Raw genomic sequence first — 21994 nt, 5'->3', positions numbered from 1 at the left:
CTGATGCATTATGACCTGCTCTATTTGCTTCAGTGTTTGGCAGGTTTCTCTGAGTCTTGCCTTCCACATCTGGCTTTGTTGAGGCCTTGAGCAGGGCCCATCTGGCTTCCTGGGGTGGTAAAAGTACAGTCAACAATTGCAAGACTTTCAAGAGAATTAAATGCTTGCTTCAATAAGGCTGAAATGCAATTGAAGTCTTTTATTCTCAGTTCAATTGAAGTCTTTTACTCTCAGTCCTTCTTTCACTCTTCCTGGCCATGATCCTACCATTTGCCTGTTGCCATTCACTGGTTGCTACTGCTGATGTTCAAATAAGGTGGCACAAGGTTCCTTTAACTCAGCGAAAATAAGCTCAATAGTTGATTTATATATAGTAAGGGTCCTGATTAACAGCTTCTTCACCACTTATATCTTGATATAGAGCTTCTCCTCATCTCTTACATTATCTTCACAGGAACCTTGTGACATAGAGGGAGAGAGGTAGGCTGTGAGAGAGGTAAACCACAGTGGGCTTTCAGTGATGGCTGACTTTGGCTCTTCTCCACTTGATGTGCATCAAAACTGGAGAAACAACATTTTTTAACAGAGTTGATACCATTTGGCCAAAAATAATTATGGGCTGCATGTATCCACATCAGGCAACAGTGACATTATAGTATAATTCTCAATACTTTAGGTATGATCATCAAGTTCTAGGTTCTGAAATAATGATATCAAAGAATGAAAGGCTTCTTTTCTATACATATGGGCAGATAAATTCAAAGCTTAAAACTGATGATACATTTTCACTAATAATGATATTGCGGGGTAGCAAATGGCTGTTCAGCTAGTGGAAAGGATTGGCAAAGTTGCCCACTAATTTTTGAATCATTGTAAGCATTTTATGATTTACCATTTATTATTATAAATATAACATTTTTCTGAGTCATAAAACGAGTGGCCTGCCCATTTAATCTCTGCTCAGAATAGTTCTGATGTTTCAAGCAACAGCTTTTAATCTTTTAATAACTACACTAAAATGCCAAAAAAATAGTAGCATCAAAATATTAGGCTAGGTGCATGTAACAACAATGTTATCAAATGTGCCTAATTAGTTGTAAAATGTATTAGCAACCATACATAAATGTAATTATTTTGAAAAATATATAACCGTATAGTAACTATAACAGAACAGATGAAAACATGATTTAAATGAAAGATTTCAAGTTGATGCTTTTAAACCATCTTCAGTTGTGGCTCATGCTGCTAATCATTATGATTAACAGCATTGTTCTATGCATGGTAAGTCAGATATAAGGGCTAATTTCAGTCTAAGGGATGCAAATAAAGCTATGGTTGATAACCATATAAACTGAAAATCTTCATACTAGAAGACTCAATCTCTGGAAACTTCCAAGAAAATCAGACATGCAAATTTTCCAAATGATGAGAGCATTAACTAACAGCACTACTACATCCAGGAAAATATAGGACTTTGATATCATCATCCATCCATCCATCCATCCATCCATCCATCCATCCATTCATCAGGGTAGAGCTGGAAGGGACCTTGGAGGTCTTCTAGTCCAACCCCCTGCTCAAGCAGGAGACCCTATATTATTTCCGACAAGTGGGTGTCCAGTCTCTTCTTAAAAAGGCTGAAAAAAGATGAGAAAAAAATTTCTGGATCAGAAGAAATGTTTATATCATTCAATTTTCTGCACTTTCTTATTCCTGTGCCCCAGTCCATTATTTCAAAGGGACTCCTCACTTCTCTGAATTAGTTTGATCTTTTATCAAAGCCATCCAAATTAGTGACCCTTGTGGATTCTTGTCACAAATTCCATAGCTTAATTTTGTGCAAGGTGAAGAAATATTTCCCTTGATCTGTCCTGATCCTCCCACTGTTCAAATTCATTGGCTGACCTTAACTTTTAATGTCAAGAAACAGTGAAAAATACTTTCTCTGCACAGTGCATAGTTTTATATACTATATTGTCCATAATGTCCCTCCCTTGAGGGACAATAATATGAGTTTATAGTACTCATATTATTTTCTATCTTATGTTTTGTGGTTTCTTTGAGATCTTTTTCACATTTTTTTCATACATTCACATGAGCAGATACTGATGCTGTGAATTTTTCCCCAGTTCCTCAAAGTTCCCTTAAAATATCTCAAATATAATACCTTTGTCATCTCTGTAAGATTCACTGCTTTTCTAGTAACAGCCATTTCATCAAGCACAAAAGTAAAAAGAACAGTTGTTCTTTCTTTTTTATTGTCCTTCTCTAGTCCGTAAGTCTTTGATCCCCTCTAGTACTCTACAGTCTGTTTCAAATTTCTTTTCTCTCTCTCTCTCTCTCTCTCTCTCTCTCTCTCTCTCTCCCCCCCCCCTCTCTCTCTCTCTCTCTCCCCAACACACACTGAAAATCTAAACATTCTGCATTCCTATGAAGGTATTATTTTATTTATTTAATTTCAAAAGCACTTTAGCAAAAGCTCTAACATTTCAAACTTATTATTCCAGTGGTCTCTTACTTGTCTTCACCTAGCTTCTGCCCACCTAGTAGTTTGAAAGCATGCAAATGCGAGTAGATAAATAGATACCATTTTGGTTGTGACTGTGGAAACATCTTCTGATAGCGCTGACTCATGGCCTCGAAACAGAGATGAGCACCACCCCATATAGTCGACAACAACTAGCAGAGTAAAATCTGCAGGGACTTTTTTCCTTTCCTTTCCTTACTCCACTTAAAACCTTTTTAGACTAAATTGTAGCAAACATTTTTCTATTAATCTTAAATTCTCTAAATTGTTTTTTCAACACTTTGTTCTAGAATGCAGGATCACTCACCAGTTGATTTTATTTAGACCTGTTGCTCAGAAGATCTCTTTTAGCATTACGATAGTTGTAATTCGAAAAAAGCTTTAGAAAATGAGGCTTAGTGAAATCAGTGTCCCTACAGCCACCACAGTAGCTATGAGCATGTTATCTTTTCCAAGTGTCCCAGCATTTAGACTCAGAAGTTGATTACAGTCCTGGAGTCTCTTCATGAGGAGCAGCTGACCGGAATACAAGTGGACAATCTCATGTCTTGTCTGGAAAGGTTCCTTGGCTTGGGCTTGTTGCCTGCCATTGGTCTTCACCATAGTGTCAGCTTTCCTCCTTAGATACATCTTAGTTCACCACTGCTACACCCAGAAGTCCCTGCCACCACACTTTGGTCATCTCCACAGGCAGTTCTACATGGAGCATATGACAATAATCCAATCTGGTTACAGTTAGAGTACAATTTACAAATACTAAGGCACACTAGTCCAAGTTGGATCATATTTGGTGCACCAGCTGAAGCTCGGCAAAGATCCTTTTAGCCATGACTTCCACATCCCTTAGCAGAAGTCTTGATTTCAGGAAAAAAAAAACCTAAGACACAAACCACTTCCTTCATGGTGCTTTTAAAATGGTTATAAGGTTTTAATAAATTTCTATTGTTTTTTAAAAATTATTATTTGATTATATGTAAAAATGAAAGAGTTTTTTTTGTTTGGTTAAGTATGCCAAGGAAGGAAGGAAGGAAGGAAGGAAGGAAGGAAGGAAGGAAGGAGGAAAGAAAGAAATGGTGAGAACAAAAATACCGAAGGATCCAGTGTTGTATATATTCTGAAGTAAGCCTCTGTTAACTCAATCTGACTTCTGCAAAATATGTGCCCAGGACTGTGACCCAAATCTGATAGCAAGACCCACCATGTCCGTTCTTCCTTCTTCTAAAGATGAGATTGTGGTGGTTTGGGTTGTTTTTCTTCTTGATTATAGGTTGTTCAACTGCTCAAATTACAGCTCTTATTGTCTTTATGATGGGGAATAAAACAGCATACAAAAGAAGCAGGTGCACTTGCTACAGAGAATGCATGTGTTTGCCAAAAAATTATGAAAACAAGGTAGAGAAAGCACACACAGCTCAGCTTTTGCAATCCTTTCCAATTCCTTTTCCGGCAGCAGTCATAGAGGCATCTGCAATGAAGGGATGTGTTGCATCTGTGGGTCCATGTACGTGTGTTTGTCTTTCTTCTCTTCTCCCTTGTTACAGTTCTTTACGTTTGTATGTATGTGTGCATTGGAAAACATGCAGTTGAAAAGCATAGCCTGCATATACTTTGAGTCAAGGGACTGGGAAAAAAGGAGAAAGACTTAGATTACAGCAAATGTTAGTATCCTGCTGCTTTTCTGAGGGATCCATAGGGTCAAGTGAGGGAAAATTAGTTTCTCTCAACTCTCAGCCAGCTCAGGCCTGTTTTTGAACTCATTGTTTCCTTTCCCAGCTTCCATCCTGACCTTCACTCTGCTAAATTTGATCCCATTCTTTCCAGTTTTTGGAGAGTTACTCAACTTACAACAGTTGGTTAAGTGACCGTTCAAAGTTTCAACAGCATTGAAAAAAGTGACTTACGACCCATTTTCACACTTAAGACCATTGCAGTATCCGCATGTCACATGATCATAATTCAGACACTTGGCAACTGACTCATATTTATGATGGTTGCAACGTCCTGAGGGGGTGGTGGTCATGTAATCCCCTTTTGCAGCCTTTTGACAAGCAAAGTCAATGGGGAAGTCAGATTCACTTAACAACCATGTTTACTAAATTAAGAACTGTAGTGATTCACTTAACAATGCTGGCAAGAAAGGTCATAAAATGAGGCAAATTCACTTAACAAATGTTTCACTTTGCAACAGAAATGTTGGGCTCAATTGTGGTCGTAAGTCGAGGACTACCTGTATATTCTCTAGACCCTTTTTACCTGACTTAGTTGGTAAGAATACCGAGGTGAGAAAACCTGCAGAGCCTAATTTCTGGATTTTTTTTTCTTAATAGCAGCTCCAGACTGGGTTATATTGAAGGGGTGGAGGGAGGACAGGTTTTTTTTTATTATAAAAGTTTTTTATTTTTATTTCTCATAAAACATATATAAATGTACAATCTCTTTCACCATTCTTATCACACATATTATCTTTTGGTTTCCATATTGGTTCATTCTTCATCCTAAAACTTTAAAATACATTCGGAGTTGCTCTTCTACCATTCCATATCTCCCTTCTTCCGCAACAACCATTCCTCTCCTTCTCCCCTCTTACCCTTCCCTCCCTTTTTCTATTCTTTTCAACTTTCTTCTTTCCTCCACTCCTTCCCCTCCTCTCCTTCCCCTTCCTTTCCCCCACTCTTCCCCTCTTCCTCTCTTTCTAACCCTCTCTCTCTCTTCCTCTCTTTCTAACCCTCTCCTACTCTTATTTCGGAGGGAGGACAGTTTAAGAATGGGAACCAGCAGTATCCTAAATCTCTATTCAACACATTGGGATATTTTTTTCCATACTGTTTTTTCCCCCTCAACCCAGCCTGGGTCTGGCCCATTTTCACACCCAGTCTTTGTTGTTGTTGTTGTTGTCAGATTCTCCCACAAAGCCATATTTCTATCCTGTTTTTAGAGTTCTTTTGCTGGTGTATGGATGGACAGATAAACAAAGCATCCTGAGTCCATATATTCTACATTTTCTTTCTTTCATTCCATTGGGTTAAGGAGAATTAAAAAAAAACCTGAAGGTGAAATATAGGAGAATGGTAAAAGAAAAAAAATCATTGCCAACTCAAATACATACAGGAATCCTAATGTACACATTTAGGAGAGAGATTTATGTGTGGAAATTTTGCAAGCAACTATTAGCCAGAAATGGAGGGAAACTATGGGAAATGCAGTGCTTCAAAGCTTAAAGGAAGCTATTCTCAAGAGCTGAAGTCTTAGAACTACACTGGTGCTAAAGGGCATCTTACTAGAGCTTTTGAAATAAAGCAGGAAAAAAAAATAATTTCCTCCAATTATTTATGTGAATGTACTCAATTTGAGCCTGACTTCAACTACATTGCTCTTGCTCACTTAAATCAACACATTACATTTTAAAACTAAAAAGAAGTGCAGAAAAATAGAGATGTTAGGTAATAGTGTGCAATAACACGTATATATTTGGGGAAAATGCAGAACACAAATCAATCTATTGGGGAAAATTGCTTCGAAAACGGCTTACCAAAATGCCTACATTGTATGCAAATCTTCATGCAATTAATATATGAATATTATAGTGTTGAGTAAGAGAAAGATCCTTCATGCCTATTTTATTAAGTAGGTACAATTGAACAGGACAGATTTATCCATCCCTGAAGTAAGCTGTTTGTGTTAAGAAAGGTTAGAAGTATTTATACTCGTGACTTTTTAAGCTGCTGTTGCTGCGCTAACACTGTTGTCACTTTTTATTTCATTTCACTTTGCTGTGTAGTGTCTCACTGATCTAAAATAATCTTTGAAATCTTTCTCACCTTTGGAGGTTCTTCTGTGTTAACTCCCTTTGCCGTATAGATGCTGCGGCTTTCTCTTAATTGCTCCACCAGCACTCACCCTACACTCCCAATTCCAGAAATCATCTGGGGAACATTCAGTGCAGTGGCACAGATGAAATCAAACATGTATGAACCAAATAAGTGTTCAAATGAAAGATTAAGGCAAATCTCCCTAAGAGCTGCTGAAATATTTTGATAATTTTTCTAAAGGGGTGTTGGGGGGGGGGGGAGGCAGTCACTGTTTCATAGTTTCAAGCATCTAGCTATCCCAAATTGCTTAAAGAAATAAACCAGGAAATGATGCTTTCCTGATCGAGGTTGAGAACTGAGTAACAGGAAGACCATTCATAGCAATTATGTCTTTTAAAGGCCAGGAGAGTATACAGGCCTGTTAAAGAGTTTGGGATTTTTTTGGGTTTTTTTTTTTTTTTTGAAATTCTGCCAATGGCACAGAAAGTTCTCTCCCCCCATCTCCTTGTGATGAATAAAAACAGTGAAATAACTTAACAGATAACAATGGGTAGCAATTATTTTCTCACTTCCTTAGAATTTCTTGCAGCTTGTTTGCTTCTGTGTTCTCACTCCCCCCACCCCTCCCACTCATAGGCTCATTTGCTCTGCCTTTTTCTCTTTTTGTCCCTCTTTTCCTTCCTGTATCTCCCTATATCGACCCCCCCACCCTGTGTTTCTCTACTTCCCTTCTAATCCACTTCTTTCCGTATATAAATTTCTGCATATTCCTATTAGTATGGTAGCTTTCCTTTCCCTGTCTTCTGTGCTCTTCCCTTACTACCTGCTTCTCAGCACCCCTCTAATCACAATATTAAACTAAACTGTCAAAATGTATTACAACACTTAGAGTCATGAGAATAGGTGGCATATGAATGGAGAGAGAGAGAGAGAGAGAGAGAGAGAGAGAGAGAGAAGAAGAAGAAGAAGAAGGGAGGGAGGGGGAGGGAGTGGGGAAGAGAGAGATAAGAGATGATAAAATATAAAATATATTCGGGGGAATGATCTAGGTTCTCTATTAAAAATAAATGCTCATGCTCTCACACAATGCTGAACTGTGATTTTGTCAATATATTCTCACACTGGTTCTCTGTTTTTCTTCCAGGGTAGCATTTATTTATTTATCATTACATTTATACTCACACACTGCTGGCAAGCTAGCGTGTAGTGCTTTACCATACAGCAATAAATATTATTAAATCACAACAATTTACATCAGTTAAAACAGCATTAATATAATAACAAAGAATAAACTGTGACAAATCAGCCATCATACAAAGTTATCCATGTGCAAAATTAGGAAGGGAATGCTTCCTGATTCAAGAGCACTTAACTCAGTGAAGTGAATGCAGGGGAATTCACAGGGGAAGGGGATCCAACAAAGTTGTTGGTACTACTTAGATTGCTCTGGTCTAGGTTATTTCTATCTGACCATCCTTTACAGGCTGGGTTTATAATTTACTTACAGAGAAGAAGAAGAAATTAAGTTGATGACATAATAGTGGAGTCCCACCTTTATTTAGGCAAGAGCTGAGGAAAAGGAAGGATTTATATGTTAAGCAATGTGAATTTGGTATGAATTTTTGATAGAAGTCCCACCAACCAGCAAGTCAATATGATGAAAATTACCCTATATCACTTTTGAACAGAGTGAGATTGGAGAAGGAAGAGAAGGAAGAGAAACATCATCACTTGACAGTTAAAATACTTTCTCCCTAACCCTTTTAACCTAATAAGCACTAGAAACATTCTTAATGTAAAGGAACAAAAGAGAGACTCTCGGGGTATTTCCTTTATATTCCTGGATAAAACTTAATGCTGTCTTAATGCTATGTATGCCATGACTAGATTAAATGTAAATCTACAAAAGTGTTTCTGTCTCAAATGGGTCACTTATTTTAGTAGGAGATGAAGTTGCCTACTAAAGAGATTGAAGAGATTGACTTGTGTTGTGCTGATGCCTGGGTTAGCTAGTGATAGCAAGCCTTGTAAATAATATGAATAGCACGAGGGCAAAGGCTCAGTGAGGCTTCTGCGTGCCAGGACTGAGGCAACTGTTCTGCCTCAAGACCCTGTTTGTTTGCAAAGAGAAAGGGAGCTTGTGGTTTTCCAGTCCAAAAACAGAGTGAGGATTCAGTACGAAGGACTGGGAGGGATTCTTAGATGTTTCTCAACAGAGGAGCCATGGAATATGCATGCCAGAAGTGGAAAGGGAAGCCCAGTACCAATCCCAGTCCCAGGCCTTTCTGTGAACCTAGCCGAGGAAAGGAGCAAGCCAGAATTAGCTGCACAGCCATTTAATAATGGGAGGAAAGTGGGTACATGCCTTCCTCATGGAAATGGCAGGATAAGCAAGAGGGAGGGAGGGAGAGAGGAAGGAAAAAAAAACAATATATTGTTTTATCTCCCCATTCCTTACCAATTTCCTCTGATTTTTTTCCCCTCCCTTCTTCTCTCTCTCTCTCCCCCCCCTTATACTTGCTCCCTTTTTGTTTTTTTTTCCATTCTTTCCTCCACCCCCACCCGCCTTTGACCAGATATTGGCATTAGCATTTCCAATTTCCTTTAGCTTTACAAGAATTAGTTATGCCATGCAGCAAAACTGCATTCCATTCTGGCACCCTTTTTTTCTCTCCACAGGACCTCAGAGGGAGGGAGGTTAAATTTATTTTGTGTTTTATTGGAATCATGAGATCCATTAAATGCTATATATTCAGAATCAAGAAATTTGAACATGTGGACTTGATTCAAGTACCAACGTTGATTCTGTAATCCTTCCACACAATCCCCATCTGCGTATTACTTATTTCTTCAGTATAATTTCCAAGGGGCAGCAATAATGCTATTACCATTGTTAACGTAACTGGGAATCAAGAATCTTTGCCACTCTATTTCCCACCCAGCTCTACGCACCCCTTAAATAAGAACCTCAGTGCAGCCCTTCAAATAAACCAGTGGGGGAAAAAACCTCTAGAAAATTCTGTTTTTTTAAAAATAGCCATGAAGCAAAAGAATAATACTATCTTCTACCTTCTGGAAAAGTTAGGTTTTAGTTCAGAAAAGAAAATCTTTTACCTGTCAAGAGTGTCCAGAAATGACATCTTATCTCAAAACTGGGAACGTCATACATCTTGCAGTTCGTAGTACCCAAATGACACTGTGAAATTCTGACTTGCCACTTTCTGCTACCTGGTGATAACTGTAAAGTCTAGGATGGCCTGTTTTTTTCCACAACAATCCTATATAGACATTGCCAACCTCCTTGTTTCACTAACTTCACCAGTGTAAAGGGCTGTATCACAATAGTGTAAGTGGATGAGTGTTATTAATGAAGTTGATGATAATTATGATATTTAAGCAAAAGCCTCTGCAGTTCTAGTTTCATTGCATCCTTCAGAATGGCAATCATGAGTCAGAAGGAAGTTGGGTATTCATGTGCTTTGAACATCCCAACAGTGCCCAGTTTATTGAGCTGGGTGGTATAAAAATACTTACAAATAAATGTCCAGCACACTGAAATTCTGATAGGCATTAAGGGAGGTTTCTGAGGTCATATTATTGCCCATTGTGCCAGTATTATTGATTTGAGGTAACTAGGCGTGCATATTTGCATAAACATGTAGTGAGTGCTACTCATGTCTGATAATGAAACTAGTTTTCTTGGTTCAGAATTCCCTAGTTCTGAGTAAATGTATTTGGTATCCAGTTCCAAGTAGAAGTTCTTAAGATTCTAGTAAAACATCAGTCTAAGACTAATAGACAGACAAGACAACTAAATTCTGCTTACTCCTAAAATAAGGTAGTATACATCACAGTGGCAGAGCCCATATATTAACAGCAAGACTTTTTTTTCTTCAAATGTGACTGTTATGTACCCAAGCTGCACCCATGAAAAAAAGGAAAATGTCAGCAGTGTTGAAAATGTCTATATTTTTCTGACATTTATCAGTCAATCAGTAGAAGGCTATTCCCACCCACAAATGCTCAAGAGCCACTGAAGGGGAAAAGAAAAAATTTATATTTAAGGTCTTTTTATTGTATTTCATTTGTGCAACCATCCTGAAATGACAGGGTAGTTGGAACCAGTTATATTTATCGTAGATCAATTATCTAGATTCAAGTTTGAACAGCTCTTATGGATATGACAGAAATGATATGGGGGTCAAATCCCAAGCTAGCCAGGAAGAGAGTCATTGAGTAAAAACAGATGAGATTAGGGATGAGATGTGGGAATTTAAGGTTGTGATCTCTCCTCAGATTGGAAATTTTTCTTTCCCTTCCCCTTTTCCTTCAGTTTCGTTTGAGACCAAAATTTACTCCTTGAAAAAGGAAGGAATTCAGATGTGATAAATAAATTTATGAGTCATAAAGCAAGTTTCATTTTGAAAGTACCAGCTTAGTCCATACATATGAGCTATGTATAACCGTAATGTATAATGGCTGCCATTAAATGGCAGGATAAAGTTTCAGTCTTAGCAATAGGCAGAATGAGACAAGAGACAAGGTTTGGACGTATTATGGAAGAGGAAGCATTTTTGAGTTATTTAACATATTGTTACTGTATTTCTACTATCAAGGAAAGAAAAGGGTTCTTGTGAAGTGTGTGTGGGTTTTTTTGCCTCAGGTCCCAATACTGTTTTGGGTATTACATACTTTGACTTTTGGGTAGAAGATTCCATATGCTTCTGTGGCTCAGGTGGGAAAATGTCATGGGCCGGTTCTCAACAGGACAGAAAAAATAATAATGAAGCAAGTTAAGATATGGAATGGAAGGTTTGCTAGCAACAGAATGAACAGTAGGATGAGGCTTTGTTGATTTTTCTGATGTTATTAGTAGCATAGTTTTTATTTTCGAGAAACAGAATCTTCAAGAGCTGTGCGACAGCTGCTGCGTATGACAGTTGATGTTAAATCTCCAAATTGGTAGTTACATTCCTTGTTAGCTCTCAACTAATGAAGTTACTTTGTGTGCTTGTGTATATGTGTCTGTTTGTCTGTCTCTCTATCCTTGATATGGAAATCCAGTATTAACAAATGCAGGAAATACTTCATGGGAAATAAAGGCTTTAATCACGCTTTTAAAGATAGCAGCGGAATGGATGACAGAGAAGAAAAATGTTCTAGGTGCCAGGAGACTGGAGTAGTAGGCATGAGGGCAAGTAAGGAGAGAGAGTAAAAATGCTCTAAGATTAGAAAAAAGCTACATCCTGATTAAAATTCAGCTAACACTGTTATACAATACTATAATGTAACATTGCCAGAATAACTTAGAATCTGAAAGACATTATGCTGAAAGACAAGAAAAATAGCCAATTTCAGTAAGAAATGAATATTGCATAATAACCAAGTAGGATAGTAGCTGATGAAATAAGTAAGGACATTTAGCATTCACATCCATTTAAAAAATTCAGCAAAATAATATATTTTCACTAGGCAGAACTAGTATCAGGGCAACCCAAGTTCCTCAACCATGGAAACTCACATTTTTTCCTCACTCCAATCTATTTCAACAGCCAGGCTCTTTGGGGGAGAAAATGAAGAAGCGGTCTCCATGTACACTTCTAGGACTCCTTAGGGAAAAGGCAAGATCTAAATCAAGCAAGCAATGAATGATCTGTGTATTTGACCTCCCAGTTTAGTACATAGATTGTATTTTGTTTCTTTACTTTAATCTTGACTTAACCCTATTTTTTTTAATTCATTGTTGATTTTGACCTGCTTAATACAGATAGTCCTTGGCTTACAACAGTTCATTTAGTGACCTTTTGAAGTTACAGTGGCACTGCAAAAAGTGACTTATGACCGTTTTTCACACTTACAACCATGGTCATGTGATCAAAATTCAATCATTTGGCAACCGACTCATATTTATGATGGTTGCAGTGTCTTAGGGTTACTGCACTGCACTTTTAAGACCTTCTGGCAATTAAAGTCAATGGGGAAGCCAGATTCAGTTAACAACCATGTTACTAATTTAACAACTTCAGTGATTCACTTAACAAACGTGGCAAGCAAGGTCATAAAATGGAGCAAAGCTCCATTTAATAAATATCTCACTTAGCAACAGAAATGTTGGGCTCAGTTGTGGTTGTAGGTCGAGGACTACCTGTATATGAATGATTTTGCCTGCTTTTGCAGGTCATTCTGACAGGGTCATAAAGGGGGGAGTTCCATTGCTTATTGAAGAATGTTTGTGGAAGGGACTATATGCTGAAGTTCCTGAGAGTTTTCTTCCCACTTCAGCACTGAATCTGTCACTGATTCAGTGCTGAAAGACAATCAATGGTGGTAATGACGCCACATTGTTCAACTCAAAGCTCTGATTTACTCATTTTCATTTCTTCTGTTCCCCACTGCCTGTAAAATTCAGGTCAGTGATGTATATATAAGCATCAACCCCCTCTTCTGCCAATTTCCTCTAAATATTCCAGGCACAGAATAGAGGTCAAGTAACAGTTCTCCAGGGAGCATCTTCACCCAAAGATATTGAAAAGCAGTCTAAAGGAAGGGCATGCTTTTGACAGTAAAGTAGAAGACACATGATATAACGGTTTTGTTTTTTTTTTGAATAAAGCTGAAGCTGGATAAATTGAGTTCCAGGATTAATTGGCTTGATTTTCTGATCTCCTTTAGTCAGCTTTTGTGTGCTGATTGAAGGGTGGGGTGGCCTCAGGCCCCCATACAAAGAATTTATAATTTGTTAGCCATAGGATAGTTTTTCTCTGCATTTGCCTTGGATTCATTGTGGCATAGCTGCATAGCTAGTTAGTTTTGTCAGTCCATGTTCAGCACTAATCTGAGGTAAAATACTGATAAATATTAAGAGTCAGGGCAAAATATTTTATTTTTGGCTTTCATGAATGTATACATTAGCCCTGAGTCTGCTCCACTCATACCTAAACTGTATCCAAATGTGGGTGTCTCCGTTTTCTCTGTCTGTTCTACTCTGAGGCAAGATGGAGAGAAATTGTTAGAAATGAAGGAGCATGGGAAGGTAAGGTGCGAAGGAGACTCGCCTCTTCTCACCTGTGCAATGCTTTTGCTATAAAACTAGTGTTTTCATTCCATTTTTAGACTGAGCAAACAAACTGTTTCCATAACATCTACTTTGGCTTCAGTTGCTCCCTACTGAAGCTGAGAGATGGTGCATTATGCAGTGAGCTGTTTATCAGAGTCTTTGTTCCCTCAGTGCAAAATCACACACATTAAAATTTGAAATCAAAATCATGGAAGCAGTATGAGAAAACAATAATACACATTTCTATTCTGTGTCAGGCTAAAAGTTCATTTAGCCTGGTAGTTGCCAGTCAGACCTCTGTAAAACTCAGAGGGAGAGAGAAACAAGATTCAGTAATCTACCCCAGCAACTAATGCTGAACTAATGTACTTAGTTAGCCATGGTGGCGCAGTGATTATAACACAGTATTGCAGGCTGACTTTGCCCATTACCAGCAGTTCTATTCTCACCGTCTGAAGGTTGACTCAGCCTTCCATCCTTCCAAGGTGGGTAAAATGAAAACCCAGATTGTTGGGGGCAATATGCTGACTTTGTAAACTGCTTAGAGGAGCTGTAAAGCATTGTGAAGCAGTATATAAGTCTAAGTGCTATTGTTATTGCTAATAAACAGGGATAGATTTATCCTGAATTAAAATGCTTAAGCTCCAGTGTAGAGCCATATTCTCTGTGTTATGCAAATATCATTTAGGAGTGTGAAAGTGCATTATTGCTTTCAGCTTGAATTATGTTATTGTTGTTTTATGATAGAGAAGCCCAAAGCTGAAAGGTTGTCGTGACTTGTCTTGGGCTATATATTTGAGAAGTAAAAATTCAATCCCTCATTTCAGTTTTTTTAAAAAAGATTATGCCAATGAAAGTTGCAATAGAACAGCTTGGACCTTTAGTTTATAATATTCATATCTGATTTGCCATCTAATATACTCTTCTGCAATAGGTATAATAAATAATTAAATCCATATTTATTTTTGGGAAGACCAAAAATGACTTCATGGTGTTCAGCTTGATTCTCTCTAATCATTACTGTGCTCTAAGTTTATATTTCCAAGTGAGAAAATCTAGAGAGCTTGAGGCTACTGCTTGACAAAGCTTAGAAATGGGAAAGCTTTACAAGGTTACCTATAATCACAATGACAAACCACCTACACTGCTCTTTCTCCTTCTGTATGTTCATTTCATTATTTCTCTTAGGCATGAATGCATATTTCTTCCGCCATCTCCCCCAACATTCAAACTGCATCTCCTTCTGTTCCAGTTGATTTTCAAGTAGAATAAATTAGGGTGGGGAAAAGAAACCCAAAATGTGAACACGAATAACTTTTGATTTTTGGCTGCAGTATATGGAGAACGTTAGTGCAGACATCTTTCTTCCTCTTTCAATATTAGTCATGGAACAGCAAAAAATGTTGAGGAGCACATTTTCTGTTGGGGGAAGTTAGTGCTAATTTTATACTTGCTGAGGTTTAAAGGCCTGCAAATTCAATTATATGATTATTGAAAATAAATTGGATTTGCATGTAAATTTTCTACTCTGCAGGAACTAGCACCTGAGCTGGACATCAAAGTCCAAAGGTTACTTGTTAACTTTTTGTACAGTTTCTAAAATTTCTCTCAGAGAGACGGATTTGCACTCTGCACAGTAGAAGAGCCACAGCTCCTAGAATTACTACTCATCGTGCCGGGAAAGCAATATATAAAGGAAAGAAAGAAAGTCTTAAAAGGATAGGAAACCAAAACTGAAAAAGAAGTTGTTGAAAATTCAGAATGTCACATATAGGTCAGACCTGTTCCATGAGAATATTGCAAATTTGTCAGTATTTGTGTCAGAAGCATGTACAAAGCTTACCAAAGGATTCTTCTGGAGTACAGGATTTTCTGGTGACAAAACCAAAAAATTTGCCTGATTGCCAAAAGTAATACAAACTTTGTGGAGGCTCCTTTCATGTCTCCCAATATTGTGGGTGTATCTTAGGAAATACTATGATAAACTATGGGGTCCTACTAAGGACTCTTCATGATTAGAGTGTGGATGGACAACGATGGCTGAACAAAGATAATAGGAACTTGAATTTCTGTTCCTGCTCTTGAATCAACTGACCATTTTGTACATATTAATCCTTTGAGAAAGGTTTGCAATCTTCAGTTTCTTCCATTATTTTGTGTAACGAGTGAAAGACCAAACCAAGCTTGACATTACTTAGACAATGACCGATTGCCTAAACTCCTCAGTTCATTCCCACATAACCATTCCATTATATATACATGTAGAGGAACACATGCATGCATTCATGCAAAACATTGGAGGGGGGGAGGGGCGTGGAATCACTATTCACAAGTCACTATTACTCCTGTTTCCCTTGCCCACCCCCAATCTGTAATTACAATATAACATTGCAAGCAATGGATGGGGGCAATTGTATTCTTCAAGGCAGCTTCCTCGTTCTACAAATACCATTGATGCTGCTAATTTATGATATAACATCCTTCTGAGACTTTTGAAAGGAAATCTAACTGCAGTTGCAAGTCTCAAAGAGCTCATAGAAGTAGAAGCTACCAGAAAAATTTGCTGATATCCTCCTGAAAATTAAAATCACAAATGAGAGCTTTCCCCCTTTTTTTCACTTCAGATTCCTTCAAATTCTGGTTCAGAATCTGCGGCGACTGTCCGGTTGGCTCTCTGTCTTTTTGGCATCCTAACATGTAATGAGGGGTGTCTACAGTGTGTGGTCCAAAAAAAGAGAAGATGGAGGCCACAATGATGCAATTGAAGCTCTGCTTGTTGTTTTTAATCTGTGTCATCATGCAGGTAAAATTTGATAGAGATTCTGCCATCTTGATTTTTTTTTTACCGCTGCCTGTAATTGCCAAATGTGTTGGGTTACAGCTCCACGATTCCCAACCAGTTTCATGATATATTAATTCTAAACCATATGATTAGAATCTGATGTACAGACATTATCTGTGCATTTGATATTCAATGAAAGCTCTTGCCTTCAGGTCTCTGCCTCAGGAGTTTACAGTCTAATGCGTATCATTGCACCTCCCTTTCCAAGAAGAACTCTACACCTGGCATCCTGATTAGAGTGGGTAGAAACTGGAAAGAAAGCAGTGGCGATACATAAAAGAGAAATGACAGATTGGAAATAAATGCGCAAAAGATTCTTCACTTGCTCTTTAATTATCCTTTCCTCAAAGCAGATTTTACTTCCTGACAGGAATATCCCATGAGGATTGAATTATGTAAGGAGGGACAGAAGCAGATTCTTCTTTTAAAGTAATTTTTATTATAAGAAGATTTTACATAAGTTAAAAAAAACCCTGCAGAAATATAAAAGAAAAAGTAGGAAAAAAAAATAAAAAACCAAAAGATAACAAAAGAAAAAGATACCCAAAGAAGTGACTTCTGGTCTTCTTTACAGCAGTTACAAATCTAATAATTGCTATCTCCACCCATTGAAATTACACATCATGGTTGCCTTCTTCTCATAAACAGACCTTTTTCATCAATAATTCCTGACATCATCAGTTTATTTTTATCCATTTTCAGCAAAGTGTCCATAAAGGGTGTCCTGTCTTTTATAAAAGTAATTGTAATTCCCATCTTAACCAAGCAAGTCAATTTAGCTATTTCTGCAAACTCAGCCACTGTCACAATCCATTCTTCCATTATGAGTGCTTTTGTATTCTTCCACCATCTTTGTGCATATGATAGCCTTATTGCAGTTGCCAGGTATAAAAATAATTGTCCATGATCTTCTTCTAGTTGACTATTCATTAGCTGGGATGTAGCAGGTTCTGTATTGTGACTGAATATTGTGTCTTTGATGGGCTTGCTTCTGATGGCCACAGTGTGATGAAAAGGGATATGCACTTTTGTAGACCTGATCCCATTTTTTAAAAAAATTGTTGAAGTCCCAGTTGATACAATTTTCATCCTTCAAATTTACATGAAGATATTTTAAGGTTACAGAATAATTGGAGTCTCAGAAGTTGTAAGACATAAGGTTTGGGGGAAAAAAGGGATTTTCAGGAATTATTTCAAGAACAGAGATAAATATAGTATGTAGGTGTTCCGAGAAGGGAATCCTTGTACACAGAATGATAAGGATGGATGGATGATGCCATTTTAGAACAACATTTTTTTTCCATTCTGTATGCAGAAGCTGCATGAGATTTTCTCAATATCTGGAGGTTTGGGTATAATTCCCAACCAGCATAACTGTTCTAGAATTGAAATTGGGAACAGATGCTGCAAATATTAGAAATGCATTAAAGCAGCATCTAAAGTAGATCACATGTCTAACTTTATAGAAGGCACTTCTATATTTGAAAAGCTGTTTGAAGGACTGTTGAGCACAAATCTAATATAAAAACCAAAAATAGTATCAAGAAAGGAGCATCATGAAATTGTCCTGGGGAAAAATACCAGCCTGGATGAAGAGTAAGCAAGTAGTATGGTATTGGATCTATATTTTAAACCATTGTACTTGTAACTGTAATTATTACATCTGTTTGCCTTCGCACAAAATTAGAGGATCTTGGAATGGCTGCTTTGACTTTGGAAGTGACAATTTTGAGTGTATTGGAAGGGCTCCAGCCTTGAAATTGCATCCTAGAAAAAGCAATTTCTATAGCAATGGAGGGAGTTTGTTATTACATTGTCACAATGCTATTCTGATGATAATTCCCCCCCTCACTCATTCACACACATACAAACACACACACTTATACACCATTGTTGCATCAAAGAGGATGATGGTAATAATATTTAGATTTATCTTTCATTTTGTGTTTCAAAATAAATATGACAGTTGCAAAAGTTGTTACATACTCATTAACAGCACCAGTAAACTAGCAACAATCAGATATTAAAAACAACCTATTCAAACTGTTTGCTACAGCACAGTGGATATAAACAAGCAAAGATTAATCCTGGCTAAACTATTGGAAATCAATAGAACTTAATGAGTTGAGACAGAGTCTCATTCTGTTATTGTAAATGAAACTTAGTCACATTTAATTTTTGCTGGGCTTTCTCCAAGGCTTAAGAGTAGAATCAGTTGCTCTACAGATGTTAAGTATAAACCCTTCTTAGCAACTTCTTTTTTATAAAATAGCTAAGTCCTAGAGGAGATCAACCCTGACTGCTCTTTAGAAGGCCAGATCCTGAAGATGAAACTCAAATACTTTGGCCATCTAATGAGAAGGAAGGACTCACTGGAGAAGAGCCTAATGCTGGGGAAGATTGAGGGCAAAAGAAGAAGGGAACGACAGAGGTGGCTGGATGGAGTCACTGAAGCAGTAGGCGTGGACTCTTAAATGAACTCCAGAGGATGGTAGAGGACAGGAAGGCCTGGAGGAACATTGTCCATGGGATCACGATGGGTCGAACATGACTTCACAACTAACAACAACAAAAGAATCTTAAGATTTTTCTCCTCTGCCCCCCACTTCTGGTGAATGAAGAGACATGATATTTTATATTCTGTAATTGAAAACAATCCTGGAAGCACTTTAACCACTGACATGACCATGAAGATGATGTTGTGTAGATGGAGAGATACTGGTTTCCTTGCCTCTTCCTCATTGCTAGTAATTTGTTTTCTTTTATGAGGGCTTTGAAACCTGGGCTCATGGTCCTCTAATATTTAGTACACACAAGAACTACAGTTGCAAGAAAAAGTATGTGAACCCCTTGGGATTACATGGAGTTTTGCATGAATTGGTCATAAAATGTGCTCTGAACTTCATCTAAGTCACAACAATAGAAAAACACAGTCTGCTTAAAATAATACTACACAAACATTAGATGTTGCCATGGTTTAATTGAACATAACATGTAAACATTCACAGTGCAGGGAGGAAAAAATATGTGAACCTTTGGACTTAATAACTGGTTGACCCTCCTTTGGCAGCAATAACCTCAACCAAATGTTTCCTGTAGTTGCAGATCAGACCTGCACAACGATCTGGAGTAATTTTGGACCACTCCTCTTCACAAAACTGTTTCAGTGTAGCAATATTCTTGGGATGTCTGGTGTGAATCGCCCTCTTAAGATCATGCCACAGCATTTCAATCGGGTTGAGGTCAGGACTCTGACTGGGCTACTCCATAGTTTATAAACTAAACAAGAGCCTGAAGATGACAGGGTTGTGAGCCTGTCAAAACGTTGCTAGAAAGAAAAACTTTTAAGGTACTGGTAGGATTTTAGCTAAGGTTTTAAAGGACCTTGCAGAGTGCTCTGTAAGGATTTTTGGAAGATTTTAAGCTAGGATTTTAACCAGAATTTTAAACATTTTAACTAACTTATTTAACATGACGCGGGAAAACACCCAAGATTTTAATTTTTTGCATATACACATCCATGAAAACTTAAGAAAACATCTATCTATCTATCTATCTATCTATCTATCTATCTATCTATCTATCTATCATCTATCTATCTATCTATCTATCTATCTATCTATCTATCTATATTATTTATTTTTATTTCGGTTATCAATCCACCTGTACCATTTATCCCACACCACACTGTATTCTGAATGCTCTTTTCCTTTTAGTTCTAAAGTTAATTTGTTCATTTTGGCACATTCGAATATTTTTTGAATAATTAATCCCTCTGGTGGTACATTATTTCTTTTCCAAAACTGTGCATAAGCAATTCTCGCTGCTGTCAGTATGTGTAAAATCAGGTACCCTCTCTTCTATCTTCTATTCTATGAGGACCCAGATTGTTGGGGGCAATAAACTGACTCTGTAAACCACTTAGAGAGGGCTGTAAAGCACTGTGAAGAGATATATAAGTTTAAATGCTAAACGCTATTGTGGAGTATTCAATTTTTTATTTTTATTTGTGTCCTGTTGTGATACTGAGGGTTTTTTTTTCAATCCTTGCTGCACCCTGTTTTTTCCCTTTTTGAATTCCTTTTGTAAAATTCTACTTGTATATTTCATTTCATATTCTCTCTTGGGGGCACCAATTAGTATCTTATTTTTTTTAACAAAGCAGCAACAATTTTTTTTTTTAATGGACACTTTCTACTTTCTGAAATAGCCCAGGTTTTAAATATCCATCATCGTCATGAAAAACAGTCAATATCTGCAGGATCAGGGAGTTGTACCCCTATCTAGCATCAACACAATCTGAAAACATTTCCAGGTTATTACATCAGGTGGTATTTATCTCCTGTCTACTGATGCCATGCAGGAAGATTCTCCTACTTTCAGTGGTTGGATAAAAGAGACAATTTTGTCTGTTGTAGATTCTCTTGCCACTCCAGCAGTGAAAAGGGAGATTTATCTTCTGCTAAGCATTAAATGTGAGGTCCTTGCTGTTAGAAGCTGGTAGCTCCATCTTTTATTTTCAGCCTTTCCTGGTTCCTGAATGAATCCTTTAAAATAGTACTTTTCTTCTGCAGCTTTCTTGAACGCTTAGTTGATTTGGGAGGGTATATGTTCTAATATGATTTTTTCCTTCCTTCCTTCCTTCCTTCCTTCCTTCCTTCCTTCCTTCCTTCCTTCCTTCCTTCCTTCTAATTGTGAACCACAAATCACTTCTTGATAAAGGACTACATTGAAAGCCACAGGACTGCCTCTGTAATTTGTAGATTGCAGCCTTCAGTAATTTATATTGCAGCACTTAGAAGCAGCTGGAGCAGAAATGCAACTGCATTGCTTCTTGTAGGTTACACCACTCATCTCCTCTAGGGTGAAGGTACATCTGCATAATTTCTGAATTAATACACTAATTGGTAATCTGTTTTTACTTCTCTCTTCTTTGTATCTGACACTGTCTAGGAATATTCCTTAACAAAGAGCTCTGCCCGCAGAGCCTCTCCACTGTTACCATAGCTGAAAATCTGCAGTGGCTGGACAAGGCTGCATCACCTTTCCCATAAATTTATGTCTGCAATACTGAAATGTTGTGACGCAATAATGCCATCCTATCCGCTTATGCTAGAAACAAGTCTAATAGAAATCTCTGGAGCAGAACTCTGCAGTGTATCATTTCCGCTACATTATGGGAATCTCCAGCTTCCATATTTGATGGCACCAGGCCTGTTGTTCTGTGCTATAGCTTCAGCAAACTGCTAGCACAGAGGCTGAGAACACAAGTGTGGTGTAACATTTGCAGGCAATGCCTATCAAGACCGTTTCAGGTAATGGAGGGAATTTCTGGTCAAAAGTGGGGATGTCATATCCAGTGTCATTCTGTAATACAAGAAATACAGATGGATCTTAGTAAGCATCCACAAACTGGAGTTTGTCGTGTTACAAACTGATTGTAGATTCCAGAGAAAATCCTAAAAGCTTTTGATAATAGAGGTTTAATGCACTTAATGCCTATGGAATTAAAAGTCCCTAGGCACTCTCTGAAAATGGATTTACATCACAGAGATTAGAAACGGGAAGAAAAAAATGGTGTCCAGGAGACTCAAGTGATCAGCTGCCCAGAGGCTTCTTTGGAATATCTCATAATATTTTAGTTCAGTACTGTGCTCCATAGTCACAATTTCAGACACATTTGCATGTGAATCAGATCTTTGCTGATTTCCATGTGAAGGCAGTTGAAATGTCTTTAACAGCAGCATTTTTGGTTAACC

At 37.7% G+C, this 21994-nt stretch overlaps 1 protein-coding gene across 2 annotated transcripts in view; it reads left to right on the top strand.

Annotated features, from left to right (window-relative positions):
- The window catches only part of ELFN2 (extracellular leucine rich repeat and fibronectin type III domain containing 2), a 174963-nt gene that overhangs the window by 70958 nt on the left and 82011 nt on the right, over window positions 1-21994 (top strand). The window contains exon 3 of one of the 2 annotated variants that reach the window (XM_034403038.3): window positions 16018-16196. The exons of the other annotated variant lie outside the window; for it this stretch is intronic. The gene's annotated coding sequence lies outside the window, so the exon portion shown is untranslated. The remainder of the gene's footprint in view (window positions 1-16017; window positions 16197-21994) is intronic. 2 annotated transcript variants of the gene reach the window in all.

This window comes from Pantherophis guttatus, chromosome 7 (assembly GCF_059756535.1).
Source record: "Pantherophis guttatus breed Tessera chromosome 7, ASM5975653v1, whole genome shotgun sequence".
NCBI classification, from domain to species: domain Eukaryota; kingdom Metazoa; phylum Chordata; class Lepidosauria; order Squamata; family Colubridae; genus Pantherophis; species Pantherophis guttatus.
The sequence above is the reverse complement of the archived record's forward strand: the minus strand, read 5'-3'. Positions and strand labels throughout refer to the sequence as shown.